Here is a 17,259-nt window from a genome sequence, read left to right as displayed (position 1 = left end):
CCAGCAGCAGCAGCAGCAGCTCCAGCAGCATCAGCAGCAGCTCCAGCAGCAGCAGCAGCAGCAGTTTTAACTCACTGATCGTCTTGACCAGGTTGTTGTCGGTTTAAACCTACAGAGCAAAGAACATGTTTGACCCTCACTTCACGCTGAACAGCCTGGTTGGATAAATGTGCAGATTAAACAGCATATGGACCCAGCATTAACACAGTGTGTGGGCTCCTGAGGGCCCTCATGTGTTTGTTTCTTGGTCTCCTCTGCCCCCCCGTCTGGTCAGCCTGCATCAGCTCCGAGTCAGGGGGCGTTTCATCTGCTATGACTAAACCACAGGGGCAGTTAAAAGTGATGGCAAACCCCTTTAAACCGCCACCCACACAGCTCTTCCAGGCCGATACTTCCATCTAAATGGTCTAATAAAAGCTGAATATACCAAGCAGCCTGCACAGCTTTAGACCAGAGGAAGGTCTGAGCGATATCAAACAAACGATGCAGCCACATATCAGCTGTAATACGAGAAGACACGCATGACGCTCCACACGCCCGCAGCAAAAACTTACAGAACTGTACGAGCGCGGGAGAAAATCAGCTCCTGTTGCCAACGCAGTTTACAGTGAAGCAATCCAAGTTTATCTGTTTGCAGTTTAAAATCAGCAGGTTCTCTCATCTGACGTGTTCTGAGGAAAGCTAAATATAAAATGATTTGGTAAAAAAATGGAAAAATATTTACATTCGTAGTTTAAAACTCCTCATATCAGAAAAAAAAATAATACAGGATTGTGAAAGTCAGACTTCAAGGTCGGTATCAATGCTGCTTCATCAGCGTCTGCAGACAGACGATCATTCAGTCAGGAGAAAATAACACAATCACACAAAGAATCTGGAAAAGGACGAAATGTTTGGCTGCAATCCTGGATGAGGCGCCTCATGAAAAGGTTTAACTTAAAAAAGTGTAGAGAAACTTTCCTCAGTTTGACTTTGACACCGTGTGAAGGTTTCAGTGACACCGGGCGTCTTCAGTGTAGCTGCTGTTGGATCAGCCGTGATCACATGACCTCCGACTGCGACCGAAAGTAAACATCCAGGTGAAAACATGAATCTGTGACGACTGGATGTTCGGCTCTCGCGACACGTTTCTGTGTCTCGCTGATGTGCTTGAACGTGATCTCTGCTCTGCTAGCTGGTGGAGCTGTTGTCAGTCGGTTACCACGGCAACCGGTGTGCGTGCGTGCGTGCGTGAAAGCCGACAGAGAGCGAGAAAGCAGAAAAATAACGGTGTTCAGTTGTTCCTAAACGCGCAGCCACCGAAATTTCTGAAAGTTCAACAGACAATAAAAACTATATTATCTTAAAGAATGCATAAGTAATCAAATCAAATAAAATATTTCATAAAGTATTTATGAATCCTGGCTGCACAGTGGCGCAGTTGGTAGAGCTGCTGCCTTGCAGCAAGAAGGTTCTGGGTTCGATTCCCGGTCTTTCTGCATGGAGTCTCCATGTTCTCCCTGTGCATGTGTGGGTTTTCTCCAGGTACTCCGGTTTCCTCCCACAGTCCAAAAACATGATTGTCAGGTTAACTGGTCTGTCCAAATTGTCCCTGGGTGTGAGTGTGTGGTTGTTTGTCCTTTGTGTCTCTGTGTTGGGGGACAATGAGGGACAAGGGTGTAAAGGAAATGGATGGATGGATTTATGAGTCCTACGGCAGGGCAGGGAGGGCCGGACTGCAGTAAAGATGTTACTAAAGTATTAAATAATTTCACATCATTTAAATTCACTCCAGAATCATAATCACCATTCGGAACAAACACAATCTGCCGTGACCTTTGACCTCAGCGAGAGAAAAGGTCGATAAACTAACAGAGTGCGAATCAAGGAGCCGTTCAGGTGATTCAACCGATTTATAGTGAGCTGTTAGCGTCTCTCCGCTGCAGATGAGCATCACAGAGCCTTATTGGTTATTGATCAGGTCGCGTTCCGGTGGCCGTGAAACAGAAGGAAAACATGAAGGAAGGAGGAGAAACTGCAGGTTGTTCCACCATGATGGCGGTTCTGATCCGGACTGGAACGTTTCAGTCGATCAAACGTTTTACGGCTCATCCTGCTGGTCTTTTCCTCTCCGAACGCCCAGAGGAAAGTTTCACACAGTTTTCATCATGCTTACAAAAATCACTGCAATCCTTTGTCAGAAATATTCCCCATTCCCTTCAGCCTCTAATGGAAACAAAATCTGAACGTCGATGTTACAAACGTTTATTTGACTGTGAATGGAGTAATTATTATATTTTGTTGCTTTACAGACTGTAAATGTCTTAAATGAGGTCATTCTTCCACTAACACTGCAACCAGAACTCTGCATAAGAAACGTAATTTATGTCTGTTCAGAAATCAGCTATTTTTTAAATACTTGGTTCATTCTGATGTTTATAAAAAGCTGCTGACTCAGATGTGAAGAAATAAGCCCGTCTAGTTTATAGTGTTGGTATTAAAGCCGGCGTCACGTCGGTGTGTTTTCACTCAACAACTCAAGAAGAATATATCTTTAGTATTTGATTAATTATCCCACCCACGAGGAAGTCCCAGGTGGTCTCGCTGCTGGATCCACAAACTTTTTACTTGGAATAATGTTGGGAAGGGAAGCAGTGGGAGTGAAATGAAAAGAGGAAAAACAACAGATCATTAAATTTGAATCCGGATCCGTCGGGCGGCTTGTCAAAGGCAATAGCCAGGGGCTGCTCTCAGTCAGAGTGTGAGTAGGTTTGTGTTTGCGTTGCCACCGGCGGCTCCAGGTAATGTCACAGCATAAACACTGTTGACTTGTGGAGACACTGCAAAACAATGCAGCAAGTTTAATTACATTTTCTTTGCCTCAAGTACAAACAGAAATGAGATAAGCAGACACTTGGAGCAACTTTACTACCGTTCAACTTTGACAAAGTGACGCATCGTAAAAGAAATGCTTTCATAACCAAACCATCTGCTGTTTGTGCCGAAGGTTCCCATCAGATTTCAGTTTGATGAAATGAAACATGTCCCACTTTTTAAGCTCCATGTTGTGACAAAGGAGGAGGAGGAAGCAGATCAACAACATGTCTGCGAATCAGAGGCTAGAATGAAAAGGTTAAATATTCAAACATTGATTTTACAAACAGAAAACTCAACTTAAAGGAAAGTTCTCAGCTGTTTTCAGTGCAAGCATCAGAAAAAGCACCAATAAAACAACATTCTCTTTAGTTGAAGTTATTGCTGCCTTTTATTTTCCTAACAGCACTTTTAACTTTCTGTGTTTATTAGAAATCGCTCCACTTGCTTCCTTTGTCAGAGTGAAGCGTCTGGATTCACTGTGGCGCTTTAGGTAACGATGCCCTGGAGAGGAGCTGCAGCGGGAAGCTGATGTTTTAACGTCAGGTTGTCAAGGCGACGCGATGCGTTCAGGGTCGCCGTCGGAACCGGGTTTTTACTCGTTTCTCACAGGACATTACAGCTGGAACAGCTGGATTCCTGTTTCACTCAACATAGAAGAGGCTGAATTATTAAATACATTTTCAGGCGCATAAATCAGCATAAAATACACAGAAGTTATGGCTGAAATGGGTCAATATCTGAAAAATTACAGGCGTGCAAAGCTTTGCAAGGCTCTGCATGAAGCTACCAGCAATAACCGAGTTTTATTTTTGTGTGTTTTCTGTGAAGCTGAGCTGTCAGCTGTGTCTGCTCTGATCAGCAGTGATCATCCTATATAACATCTACCTGAGCAGATGATACAGTTTTGGGTCTGAATTTGGTTTGGAAGCAGAAAAGTGGGCAAGCGGAGGATTTGAGGAACTTTGGTATTTGGCGGGTAGATGGCTGAGTCATGGCATCTTCTGGGATTTTCCTGTCTGGCTCCGCTCGGAATCAGAAGTCATCCAAAAGAGGAAAACTGATGAAGCTGTGACAGGGTCACGGACAGATTATTAAGGCCTGCTGGGAGCGAAGTTGGCTGGAGTCGTCTGATGGAGAGGCGAAGTCACGTCTGAGTGCACAGAAAGGTCACATCAACAGGAAGTGGCAGAACACGCAGCAGGAAGTTCATGTTGGGCTGATTTCTGACTAAAATCATTCATCTGAACGCAGTTTCTGAACAAACACACTCCTTCAGGGAAGACTGACTTCCCTGATAGTGATGACCAAACAGTGGAAAACTTTCCTAACCCGGATGTTCAGGCTGGCTGTCCTGCTGGAAGCTGAACTTTGACCCCAGGCTCAGGTCTGCAGCTTTTTCTCCAGGATTAAGCTGTTGGCTCATCCTGCTGTTCGGGCTGCTGCAAGACAAACTGACCACTTTTCCTCACTTTCTTCTTCTGCTGCTCTCCAACCTGCCTTATTTGAACATTTCTTCATGTTTTTTCTCCATCGACGCGCCGCCTCGTCCGGCGTTCTGATTGGCTGCGGTTCCTTCCTGATGGGAGCCGCCGGCTCAGATAATCGCTCTGATATCAACTTTTTACTCCTGGATCAGTGATTCTGCTTCTGTTCTGTCTTCAAGCCTCCAGTCGGTCATGGCAGATGGTCGTTTATCCTGAACCAGGTTCTGGTTCTGGTTCTGCTGGAGGTTTCTTCCTGTTAAAGAGGAGTTTTTCTCTCCGCTGTCGCTTCGTGCATGCTCAGTTTAAATGAGTCCAACTGGGATCCAATATCTGCCAAATTTAAAAAACCTTTCCAACATCCAGAGACTCTGATTGGTCAGAGTTTGCCGTTAGTAAAATGTGTTTCCGTCTCTCTGTGTGTTCAGGTTTACAGTGAGTCAGAAGCTGATCGTATTGATCCGCAGCTGATTAAAAGTTATTGCATTATTATTGCAAACAGTGTTTCATAAGCAGAGATAATCTGTCAGAGCAGAGAAATGATGAATCTGGTCTGATGTAAAACTTTCCTGATCTGATCTCATCTGAGTCACATTAACATTTTCACACATTTCTACAAAATAACTTTAAAAAGAAGCAAAATAAAACTGAGCACAAAATCAAATCTCCTCTTTGCAAAGGTTGGAAATAAAACATTGAGCTGTTGGAAGATTTGTTTCTGTATGTTGATGGTTAGAAATCAACAGAGACATTAGCTCAGTTAGCCAAATCAAGCTAACTAGCTGGTCATGTTTTCCATAATTAAATATATTTACAGTTGGAACCAAAACACCCAATAAAAATATATTTTTTTTATCACTTCCTGATGTGAAATCAGAAGTGGAAGCAGCTTCATTTGAGATTTCTCAAACATTATGAGTGAACTGTGTGACGACGAATTGGACCTGACAGGAAACAAACCAACGTTTCCAACCAGCGAGGCCGTGGAGGCCAGAAACGACCAGATGAAGACGGTCCAGCAGGTTCTGGCTGCCCGGCTCTGATCACTCAGTCAGGATGAAACCCGACGCCGGGCCCAGCAGCCAGAGTTTGGCTCAGGTCTGTCCAGTTCTGTGGGCCTGCAGACGATCGGAGGACAGATTCAGGGTCGGTCCTGATAGCCCAGCAGCATCAACTCGTGGTTGAGTTTTGCTGACGCAGCGCTCCGCGTCATGATGCTCAACAGGTTGTTTGAGGCTCCACCTCTGCTAACGCGTCAGTAGAAGTTTGTTGCCACCTGGAGACGCTGGGCGGGTTTTATCACGGCTCTGTTAGCTGCAGATAAGCTGCAGCCAGCGCCGCTGCAGACAGACCCCTCTGCACAGAAACCCTTAACTAGGCCATTTCTCATGGCACTGCTCTGATTTTCTGCCATCATTTCCACGCTGACACTGTCTGCGTTACTTAATGACTTTCTTGACTTTTCAGAAGCGAGGAAGTTCGAAGTGCAGCTTTAATCTTTGAAGGAAGCTGAAAGGCGCTGCGGATGCTTTGTTATGATAATCTTTGGATTTATCAGCGACTCCACGGACCTTTTCCTCCACATCACCACCGTTTTAATAAAATGATTTTTTCCTCTCCCAAACGTACTGTTTATGTTTCATTCTCCACACAAAGTGTAATGATTATTTCTGGTTTTAATGCAGGTTAATCAGTGTTAGATTTCTCAGATGGGCTAAAAGCTAAAGGTTGCCATATTGGAGCTGAACTCCTGCAGTCGGACATGAATCCTCAGCTCTGAGCTTATCTTCTGCAGCAGCTGTTTCATAAAGCAACTGCACCTTTCAGCCTGTTTCCGGCCAGCCTGACGCCATCTCACAGTCCATCTGCCGCGGCGCCGCTAATCTGCCCACAGCTTCTGCTTTAAAATACTTTTCACCTGTTTACACACCCAGAGATTTCAGCACTTTCTGTAACAACATACAAACATTCCTCTTCCACACCAATCTCTGCATCATAATTTGTCTCCATTTTGAAGAAATGACTCATTTGTTACTGTTTGAAAAGAAAATATCTGGAGGATGAAAGCAAAACAAGATGTGAAGTAAATAGAAAGGATTTTACACAGAAATGAATCTGATTTTCTGAACTTGAGACACAAGTTATGACTCTAAACTCAGTCTGACTTTCTAAATGATTTACACTTTAATACATAGTTTAAGTCACATAACAGTTTTAATAATAAATATTATTTGAGGGTTTTACTCGACGCTCAGAGCCGCCAGTAAAGGACCGACTTCATCTCCCCGTCCTGTTTGGACCAAACGTCCATGTCTTTACTGTGACTTCAGTGGACAGGCTCAAGAAATGTCACTTTTATAAATGTACAGTTGTAGCTACGGCCAAGACTTTAGCGCATTAATTTCAATATATTAAAGATGTAAATGCAACTAATCACATTTTTATAAACCCTTATAACATCTGGAATCTTTGCATTTGCTCGTCTCTGTAAATCTGCATCCACTAGCTGCAGTGATGATCAAGTCGCTTCTCGGTTAAACGATCTGATTGGATCGAAACACTGTTGTTCTGTTCAAGTTGTGCTAAAAGCTACTTAAGCCTGAAATAGCATCAGTGCTAAACATGTAGCTAATGCTAACGTCAACATTAGCCACAGTGCACATTTCTAAAGAAGCTCCTGAAACTCTGGAGATGAATTTACTCCAATCTAATGGTTGAGGAACAGATTAAAACTATAAATGTCTTTATTATTGAGCTCATTACGTCTATTTACTCAGGAATTTAGCAGCAAAAAGTCTTTCTGAATTGAAAATGCTGCTTATGTTGTTAATATATTGCTTTGAATGAAGATGTGATGAACTCAAATAAAAACTGTGATTCCACCACAACATTAAAAACATTTCATGCTTCTCTCAGCCAGTTAACATGAAATACCTTCAGGAGCAGATGAACCGGATTTACAACCATCATTGAACTATTTTCTGTGTTTTCATGGCTGCCATAAACATCTGTGTCGTTTCTGTTTGAAAGCTTCGGAGGATGCTGTGTCACTGTGACAGGAAAGAACCAGCTACTGGTTCCAGTTTGTCTCAGATGGAAGAGGAGGGAATAAACTGGAGGCTACTGCTGTGGCCTAATTCTTTGTCCAGATGGTCGGGGTAAGCAGGACTTCCAACAATTAATTACGGAGCGAGCCGAGCGCGGTCAGCATTCCTCAGGACGTCTGAGCCAACAGCGGCTCTCACCTGACCGCCTGCCGCCGCGTGCAGCAGGCAGGAATCCAGGCCGTCCTCCACATGTCTGAGCAGCTCGTCTTCTGGAGAAACGTTAACCTTTGTCATCATAACTACAGTAAACCTTACTGTGGTGGGATTTACAATAAGTTACTGGCCCCAGGTTCCTGCTACGTTTGCTGCTTTTCCCCAGCAGATTCATGGCTCAACAGATCTGAAAGCTTTGCTTCCTCTTTGCAGAGATGAAGACATTTCTTTCCAAACAAGAAAATGTTAGTTTTCTCTTGGCAAGTGTCATTTGTTTGTCTGTGTTCTGCAGTTATTTTGATTTACTGCATATCCTTCATCATAAAGCCCCTGGCTCCATTACAGGATCCAGGATACAGAACATTTAGTTCTGCTCCATTAATAGCAGAAAAAGTGAAATCTGTGTTTTCAAGCAGCAGGCTGCAGAATGTGACTGGTCCTCAGTTCAGTATCAGGGAAATGGAGTTGGAGTTTTATTGACATCAGTTATAATCATAGAGGAATAAAAACATAAAATGCATCAGAATGGAAACTCACACACGGTTCGATCGGCGGGTTAAAGGTGAAATCAGACTGCAGTTGTTGTTGTGGCTCATGTGAAGCATCAGATATGAGCTCATGTGTTAGCCAGCGTCTGCTTTTATCCACTGATGGCTGCAGCCGACATTTAGCATCACACAAATGAGCCCATTATATTTCCTCAATGGATCTGCTGTTAAGATGATGCGTTTAAGTGCCGTTCATCATTTCAATGTTGCGTTAGCTTGGAAATTCAATATCATTCCTACGAAGGAGCATTAAAACTGCCCACTACAATCAGCGCCGGACCAATAAACGCTCAGAGTTTCTACCGGCGCACGCAGAAGTCACAATATAACACAATGTTAATACATTAACTCAGAAAGAGACAGAGGAAAAAACAATTATTTTCAAACGTTGCTTCATCTGTCCAATCCAGCTGTTTCCAGAGTGAGCTGGTTGCTTATTGCTTTTTAAAAATTCAAGCACCATAAATCATCTGCAGGCTGTGGCACTTTTTCTATCATTACTGCATATGAAAGCAATTATGGCAACTAAATTAAGGATTCCTGATGTCTAATGCATTAAAGCTGGAGCTCAGCCGTCAGCCTCCGTGTTTCTGCTTCCTCTGTGATGCTGCGATAATTCACTCCCTCTAACTGCTCACGTTTTGCTCCGTCAGTCAAACCAAAGCCTGAACTTGAGTCACAAAGTGCCACCAAAAGCGATTAGAGCGAGGAAGAGTCCTAAGCTGGGCCTTTTCTTCCTCTGTCCGTAATGAGGGCTTGCCTTGCAAACAGGATGAATTATGCTGCTGCTTTTCTTAAGCCTCAGCACTTCACTGAAACCTGAATGCTCATTACATCTCAGGACAAAACGGCTCACAATTCCTCACCTTTTCACCGCTAAGGAGATTAAACCTCAAGCTGACGGCACACAAAGGCCTCGACGCTCACTAACCGCAAAACGCTTCCAACTTTTCACGTTTGGTTAATTGCAAACAAACTTTATTTTATTGAAATGGCGCCAGATGAAAGCAAAGCATACATGATACTCTGATAGTGCTAAAGAAATCGTTATAATATTTTTCTGTAATGGCTTCAGATGTTCATTAAAACCAAATACTGGCTCATTAAAGAGTGAATTCCTGATATTCATCTGCAACTAGCTGCAATCAGCAAATACAAGCAGGCGAATGTCTGACTACTTTAGCAGTTTCTACACCAAACAAGAGGAATTGTGAGTTACGTTTTACAGAAACATCGGCTTGTAGTGAATCTATGAATGAGGCCGAGCTCTACAGGTTAACGTCTGCTAGCATGAAGCTGCTGCTGCAGCGAGACCCACTGCTGCAGCAGCACACACAACCACACAGCTGCTGCAGCGACACGCTGCTGCATCCTTGGTGCACAAATGAGTGTTATCACAGATCCTCCTCCATCTGCCCCAATAAACTCAACATGTCTTTATGTTCCTGCTGCTACTTATTTTCACTTCTGTCTAATTTTATTTCTTATACACAAATATACATGCACATTTTGTAAAAACAGAATTATTCAACTCATTTGAACATCTGTTTTTAGCAAAGTCTCTTATTTAGCTAAATGTTTGGTATTATTTGCTCATGTTGTTTTTTTTCTGTGTTTATAGTTAATATTTTCTGTGAATCTGCTGGTAAATCTGGCAGTAGGAAGTATTTCTGTTCTATTCGTGAACTCCTAGCTCACCTCTAAATAGTTAAAAAAAGAATAATGTAAATGTTTTCAGGGTGGTCTAGTCAAAGTCTGGGCTTAAATATTAGGTAAACCTTAACTGTAGTTGTTCTATAGAAGCAGTGATTACATTTAGGGAGAAATAATTTTTTCTTACTAAATGAGAACCTGATTTTAAAACTGGTTTTTATTTCATCTGTTGTTAAAATATATTTGATTATCAGAAACCAGCCAATTAAATCTCAGTTTTTCTCAGAAGCTCGACACCGATTGGCCAGTAATTTATGCTCCCATGATGCTTAAAGCAACATTGTGTTCAGTCAGACTTCAACATGTGATAAAGTGAAAAGCTGAGCTGTCTGCGCTGCAGCGTCCATCACTCAGCGGCTCCACAGGAGCAGACGAGTTAACGGGCCGGGCCGAGACACACTGAGGTTCTGTTGCCGGGCGGATGCGGCTCGGTAAAGCAACAGAGACATATGCGAGCCGCTGGCGGCCGCACAGAGGGCAGCTGGGTGGGGATCAGTGTGGATCTGGTGGAGTTTGGACTCGGTTTGCTCCATCTGTGCAGCAGCAGGACGTCAGCAGACGTCGGCTAACCGAGGCGCTAGCAGCTCAGAGTTCTCCCAAACGCTTTAATTAGACAAAGAGACATTAGCATCAACTCACTGAGACTCAAACTCTTTTATGGAATATTAATTAGTGATTGAATGAACTCTAGTGAATTAAGGATTCTGCTGAATCGGGCGCTGATGGGACTTTTTCCATTTAAAGCACTTTCCTTCATCACCAGTGAGAAATTCTTGCCGAATAAAAATACATTATAACCAAATTAACTTCCACGACTCTGCTGATTGATGGGAAATATTTACTGTGTAATAATTAATCCGTTTTTAATCAGCAGTCTGGAATGAATTCGTCTCTTTCCAAGCCTAACAGCCTTCTGACCCCGCAGTCCTGATCCGCTGTTCTTACCTCTGAGCCTCACAGCGGCAGGAAGCCGCGGCATCGCCGACCGGACGGACGACCGGACGGACGACCGGACGGACGTTCTGGTCACACACAGAAAGACGAGCTGCGTTTGTCATTCAGATCCCCTCCAGGTCCAGGGAGCAAATCTGTTTAAGTTCACAGAGATGGCAGGAATACCGAGCAGCTGGGATGGGTTGGTCTGTTTGTCAGCTAATGCAATCAGAGGAGGCTGGCTAGTTACCTAGTCTGGTTAATTAACCCACAGAGGTTTGGAGCGAGAGGAGGCTGTGATCTCAATAGGCCTACTGGGCTCAATCAAGGCCGCGAACTGAACACTGTATATGGCATAAAAGTGTTGTAGTAAACACATTCTCTTCCCTGTGGAAGCCCTGGGGAGCCTCTAATCAAACCGCAGAGCCGCACACAGTGGTGCCGATCCACCGAATGAAGAGCAGGAAGATGAAACTCTGAACCTTCAGGCCCCTGGCCCTCTGCTCCAGCCCCCCGGGACGTTTCGGCTCCGCCGCTCCCTGTCCGGATTGTTTTCCCTCCAATGATGGGAAGAAATCGTGGCTTATTGCTGGAGTTCTGCTTTGTCTGTAATTACGTGCTTCACCTTGCGTGGTTTTGCTTCACAAAGAGTTAGCATGGTGCAATTAGGGCAATTTCATTGATCTTTGTTTAATCATTCAGCACAGGCAGCGATCATTAGCAGGCTGTTGTTGATTAACTGAGCTCCTGTTTTTGTCTTTTGTTCCAAAAATTATAAGCCTAATCTAACCCAGCGCCGGCGTCTCTCTGCTATTGTTGTGCCACTGCAGCCTCTTTGTCTTATTAACGCTCAACCAAATGAACAAAAAGCTCCTTCTGGTTCAACTCCACATGCTTCACATCATCTCTGGGCTGTTCTAATGGCTTCTGAGCAATTAGTAACGTGTCCTAAATGTTATTATTTCTATTTATTAAGTTGTGATGGATTCTTTTCCAAACACACGTCCCATAAAGGTTCATATAGTGCAAAGAAAAACAAAATGAAACACCCAGAGGGGTTGCTTTCCTTATCAAACTCCACCTGGACTGAAACAAAGGAGAGCGCAGAGGAAACAGCAAAGTTTCAAATGAAATCAGCGGGTCAGAACATTTATCATCCATCCAGGTCTTCTTGTAAATGACGACAGGGTCTCGCCCCCAAATTTCCCAGAACACGGGCAGAAAATAAATAATTAAAAGCCAATTTTTTCCCCGCGAGTCGCCTGAATGATGAATGATGAGGCTTCAGCTGCAGGTTTGAGGAGCAGAGTTCAGGCGTTGGAGGAAAAGAGGGACGGCGGGGCAGGAGTGATGTGTGATGCTGCGGGTCACCTGCTGACCTTTTCTTCTCCTGCTGGAACTGGTTCACAACATCTGTGTAACGCTCTCTCAGCAAGACGCAGAAACTTACTAGCACATCATTCTACGAATGCAAATATAAAGAAAATGACAAAAAATATGTTCCAGAGCCGCAACGCTGAATCCTGCTGCACCGGTTTCAGTGATTTATTTAAACCGTTCTTTAATAATTACATGGGCCACATCTTTAATTATGTTTAATTATAATACATCAAGTTTAACCTTATTGGGGCTTTTCTCTAATCCTCACAGGGTGAGAGTGATAAAACAGATTAAAGCTGTTCATGCAACCCAGTCTGTGGTTAAATGTTCCTTAACAAGCTGCAGAGAAATGAAAACTTTTTCTAGCCCAACAAGAATCTGCCAGCGTTCCTGCCCAACCTGTGATGCCTCATTTAAATTACTTACTTTAGGTCCCTATAAATGCTCCAGGTCCAAACCTGAAGTTAGCCTCTTTAATCCGGTCAGAACCTGGAACCGGCCCGTCGTATGAAGGATCATGGCCAGATGCACATTTTTATGGAGTAAAGATGAATGAAACCCCTGATTCAGCATGGATCCCTTTAAGGTCCACTGGAATGTCAAGCGGTGGCTGCATCATGCTGTGGGATCATGGAACAAGAAACAGATGAGAGCTGCTGCTGATTTACTGTTAGTTTCAGCTTCTAGACGGTAAAACCTGAACAGAACCGGTTCTGAAATGAATAAAAGAAGCTAACAGAAAACTGCCAGTCCTGCCAAGGAGAGCGACAACATATCCTAAAATATATTAAAATATACTAAAATATCCAAAAATGTATCAAAATATACTAAAATATATTTACGGGCGGCCGGATCGCCGGCGATCTGAGTTGCATGTAAATATTTTTCAAATGCCGGTAGAATCCGAACCACGTAAGGTAGAGCACATTTTTTTTTGCATATAAAACCGTAAGAATTTTACTTACTTTTCCGACAATCCACATGTCCCAGAAACTCTGCATGGCCGCATTACGACTTCACAGATTTATAGTAAACGGAGGAACCAGACACACCAGGCATATCCATTCGCTATGTCCATCTATATGGCTTTTAGATCTGCGCAATCACTTCCTGGTTTGGATCTCCCATCCTCACGTCGACAGCATAAGATATCGCGAGATATTTTCACAGGACTTCATTTCCCGTCGGACTTTATTTCCGGGTACAAAATGCTGTAAATACACATTGTGCCACGTATACAGTGTACTGCACCACCTATGAGGAAGTGGTGTACAAAACGAAGCCACGTGTGCTGTACACGTTTTTTTTTTTAAATTTGTTTTAATAGATCTTTATTGAGAAACAGTAACGTACGAACAGTACACAAATAGCATACATTGTCGTAAAATGTCCGCCACAATATACAAAGTCTATATGGCATGCACATTTCTATTCTGGCTTTGGATAGATGTTATAAACTTGGCAGTATGTGAAAAACTAACTTCTGCAAAAAATCTAAATACAAGTTCTATGGTTCAGAAGGCCTCTGTGCAGCTTTTTGTATTGACAAACTTGGTAAATAAGATTAGGAAATTGTTATATTTGCAATATATTGGAAAAAAATTATGAACCGAATTACGTTTTGGGGATTTTTCTTTGCAGTTTTTAGCATTTTATTTAGTTGTTATGGGTTAATAACATGTAAACTGTGAAAGACCCGGATTTAAGGATTGTATTGGTGTATTGGTTATTGAAATGCTACAAATAATGGCTGTGCAGCATCCAAAAGTGTAAAAAATAAGCTCATGCGAACCTTTATAATTGTAGCCATAAAAGTAAAATATCCAAAAATATATTAAAACATACTACAATGTATTAAAACATACTAACTCCTTCTGGAAGCTGGTTGATGGATGCATAAATCCGTGGAGGCTCTGCGTCCAGAAACAAACACTGAAACTGAGAATCTGCCTGGTGATAAAAGATGAAGTCATCTTTAAAAATGGGATGAAACATTTTGACAGTTTATTTTTACAATAGAAGAGCATAAAAATCCAAACCACTCCATGTGGACGGGATCGGCTCTGGTTTTAAGAGGGTTAATAATCGTTATTTTCCCAGATGAAGTTTTCTCGCCTACTTACTCTGAAAAACTCTCAACAGACAGTTTGAACTTTTTGAACAGCAGCAGCAGCTCCAAGCAGAGTGGATGCATTATTTATTATTTTACTGGGTTTGAGTTGTTAACCGGGTTTTATTCTCTGAACAGAGGCGACCATGACTTTACCGTCTGGTTCTGGAGAAGGTTTCACTTATTAGCTGTTTTAGTAAAAAAGCAGAAATTTAAACATAAGATCCTGATGGATTCATAAGAAGAAACATCAGGTTAAGAGAAACGGACCTGTTAACTGAGGTCAGTTTCTCAGTCAGGTCAGTTTAAGGATGTGAAAACATGTCTGAACGCCGAGTTTCTGCTAAAGTTTCCCCCCTCAGAAACGTTTCTCTGAAACAGGTCAGTTTAAGAGAGAAAGGAGAAAAGATCTGGTGTCTGTAAATCTGAAAAACTCTGATTTGACCTTTTCTGATCTGCATCATGGTTATTTATCACTTTTATGGAAATCTGTTTGTGAAAGTCTATTTGTGTTTTGCTTATTTTTCTTTCATTTTGTCTCATTAGTCCACTAGAGATGATGCACAAGTTAATAATGTGTGTCACTGATTGGTCCACAGATACGTTTCTGGCTGGTTTGGAATAATTTGTGTTTTGGATGGACTTTAAAAACCAAACTAACCTGTTTTTTTTTTCTTCTTTTACAGCAAAAATTGCCCAAATTTCCCCCAAAGTGACAAAGAAAGCTTCGTCTTGGCAGCAGAACAAAAGGAAAACGGAGCTTTAATCAAAGTGATGATAAGTTTCCTCTCCTGCTTTTATTCGTGCTGAATTTCTAATCAAATCACTTTTTCCTGCTTTGCTCCTTAAGCCTGAATCTGCTGTGCAGGTTCTGGCAGAAGAATCCAAACACATGTCACTTTCAGTCACTTTGACAAGATGAGGTGTTTTTTAAAATATTTTCATGGGTTGATGCTGCTGACAGGCTGTGGAGTGAATGATAACCCCTGCAACATGTTTCTGGCACGTTTGCTTCTCTCTGGGTTTCCTAATTGACAAGTTTAAGTCTACATGCCTGTTTCCAAGTGGACACTCTGCCTGAAAAACATGTCAGCTTTATTTACACTGTCCACTTAGCAGCCTGTCTTTGCCATTTAAGTCGCAGCATTTCTGTCCCTTCCCAGAATATTTCTTGAAGCAGCAGAAAAAACTATTTTCCTTCCCGACAATAAATGCCACCTGCTGAGCGTAGCTGTGTTTACCATGCATCAGTCGCGGCATCATTCAGCGGAGGAAGCGTGAATTGGACGGGGCAGACTGTTTATCAGACCAGCCCATGTTTTATGTGGCAGTTGAATCATAGCAGATATTACATTAGTTGCTCTTTCTGAGGGCAGCAGCTGGCGAGACAGGAGAAATAAACCTTTTCTTCAATTTATTCAAAAATAATAAAATGTTGGAAGTTCAGGCTGTAAAGGTGCTGATGGTGGATCCTTCAGGCAAAGCTACTGGGTTTTCCCTCCAGCTGGATGTGACCTTTGACCTTCTTCTAACTTCACTCCCTCAATGACTTTAATTGTCATTATTTACAAAATCATGAAAAGTTGGGATTTTAAATGGACTTTTAATGCAACTTTACATTAAAAGTGTCATAATTTACCGAATGAAACATCATGACAACAGTCATAAACATTCATAAAGACTTCTTTATGTTCAAATAAAGTGTTACCAAATATTATGTTTTCTTAGAAAAACATAAAACATGAAGCAGAGGTCAGGAGAATCAATGCAGGAAAAAGTTTTACTAAAACAGACGAGACAAAGTTCAGCTGTTAGAGCAACAAAACGGTTCAAAATGAGCTTTAAGGAGTAAAACTCCAGTCTGTCCACAGGCCGTCGGCTCTGTAAATAAATATATAAATGTAGTTCGGTGAGAGAGCCGCCGTTCCTCCCCCGGCCTCAGGTGAGGATATTATTGCATTATGTTTTAGTTATCATGTCTCACACAGTCAGCTCTGAGAATGAATTTCTGCATGGCTGCCTGTCGTTTCCAGGCCGATGCTTCACAGGAGCCGCAGCTAGAAACACTTTCTTCTTCTTCTCTGTCACATTCTGTCCCTTTTATAATACACAGCCATTTTTTATCTGCAACATGTCTTCTCCAACAGCCACCTGTCCACCAACACAGCGGAAGTTCAGGCTGACAGTGACTGACGCTGGCAGCTGTCAAACCGCTTTGATTTTATTGATTTTCTGACCAGTGTTTCTCCACCAGGTTTGAATTTAACGCTCAATACAGATTTAGATGAGCATCAGCAGAAGAAGCCCGGCCTTCTGCAGCAGGACGTGAAAACCTGTCTGAACGCCGAGTCTCTGCTAAAGCTTCCCCTCAGAAACGTTTCTAAAACAAGTTGAAGCCTTTAAAGTTGTTAATTATTGCGTGGACAGGAATGAAAAGCAGTTTTTCATTGATACGAGTCGATGAGAAGTGAGAGGGTGAATCACCAAATGGATCCGCGCCCAGACCGGCAGAATATTACAACTGGCCCACACAATCCCAGCCTCTGCATGGACAGACAATACAGCCTTTTGTCTTTCACATGAATAACACAAAACAAACACAAAACCACTATTACTCACCAATATTCTTAGATAATCACAGTAATATGCAAATGCGTCATGAAGCATCTATTCTGCCGCGTCAACAGCACAAAGATGCAGAAAAACTGTTGATCGCTAAGTTGGACTGAAATACATTTTACACGTTTTTACAGGAATTGATTGTAAAGAAAAGATTTAATATTGGTTTTCAGGATTTTACGCTCAATCTCAGCAGCTGGGATTAAACTGCAGCTCTTCTAAACACAACAGAGAAAATTTAACCAGAGCAACAAAACGTGTCTGAAAATCAAACTATTATTGGCAACTAAGTTTCTACGTGAGTTAAATAAAAAGGTAAATCATAACTCAACAACAACCCGTTTGTTAAGGATGCAGTC

General features: G+C 42.4%; 1 protein-coding gene across 6 annotated transcripts in view; it reads right to left on the bottom strand.

The window, feature by feature from the left end:
- The window catches only part of lingo2 (leucine rich repeat and Ig domain containing 2), a 197,955-nt gene that overhangs the window by 12,308 nt on the left and 168,388 nt on the right, over nucleotides 1-17,259 (bottom strand). Inside the window, exon 1 of one of the 6 annotated variants that reach the window (XM_008421029.2) lies at nucleotides 12,598-12,865. The exons of the other annotated variants lie outside the window; for them this stretch is intronic. The gene's annotated coding sequence lies outside the window, so the exon portion shown is untranslated. Of the gene's footprint in view, nucleotides 1-12,597; nucleotides 12,866-17,259 lie in introns of those variants that run through there. 6 annotated transcript variants of the gene reach the window in all.

This window comes from Poecilia reticulata, linkage group LG10 (assembly GCF_000633615.1).
Source record: "Poecilia reticulata strain Guanapo linkage group LG10, Guppy_female_1.0+MT, whole genome shotgun sequence".
In the NCBI taxonomy this organism is placed as follows: domain Eukaryota; kingdom Metazoa; phylum Chordata; class Actinopteri; order Cyprinodontiformes; family Poeciliidae; genus Poecilia; species Poecilia reticulata.
This window is presented reverse-complemented; position numbering and strand designations above follow the sequence as displayed.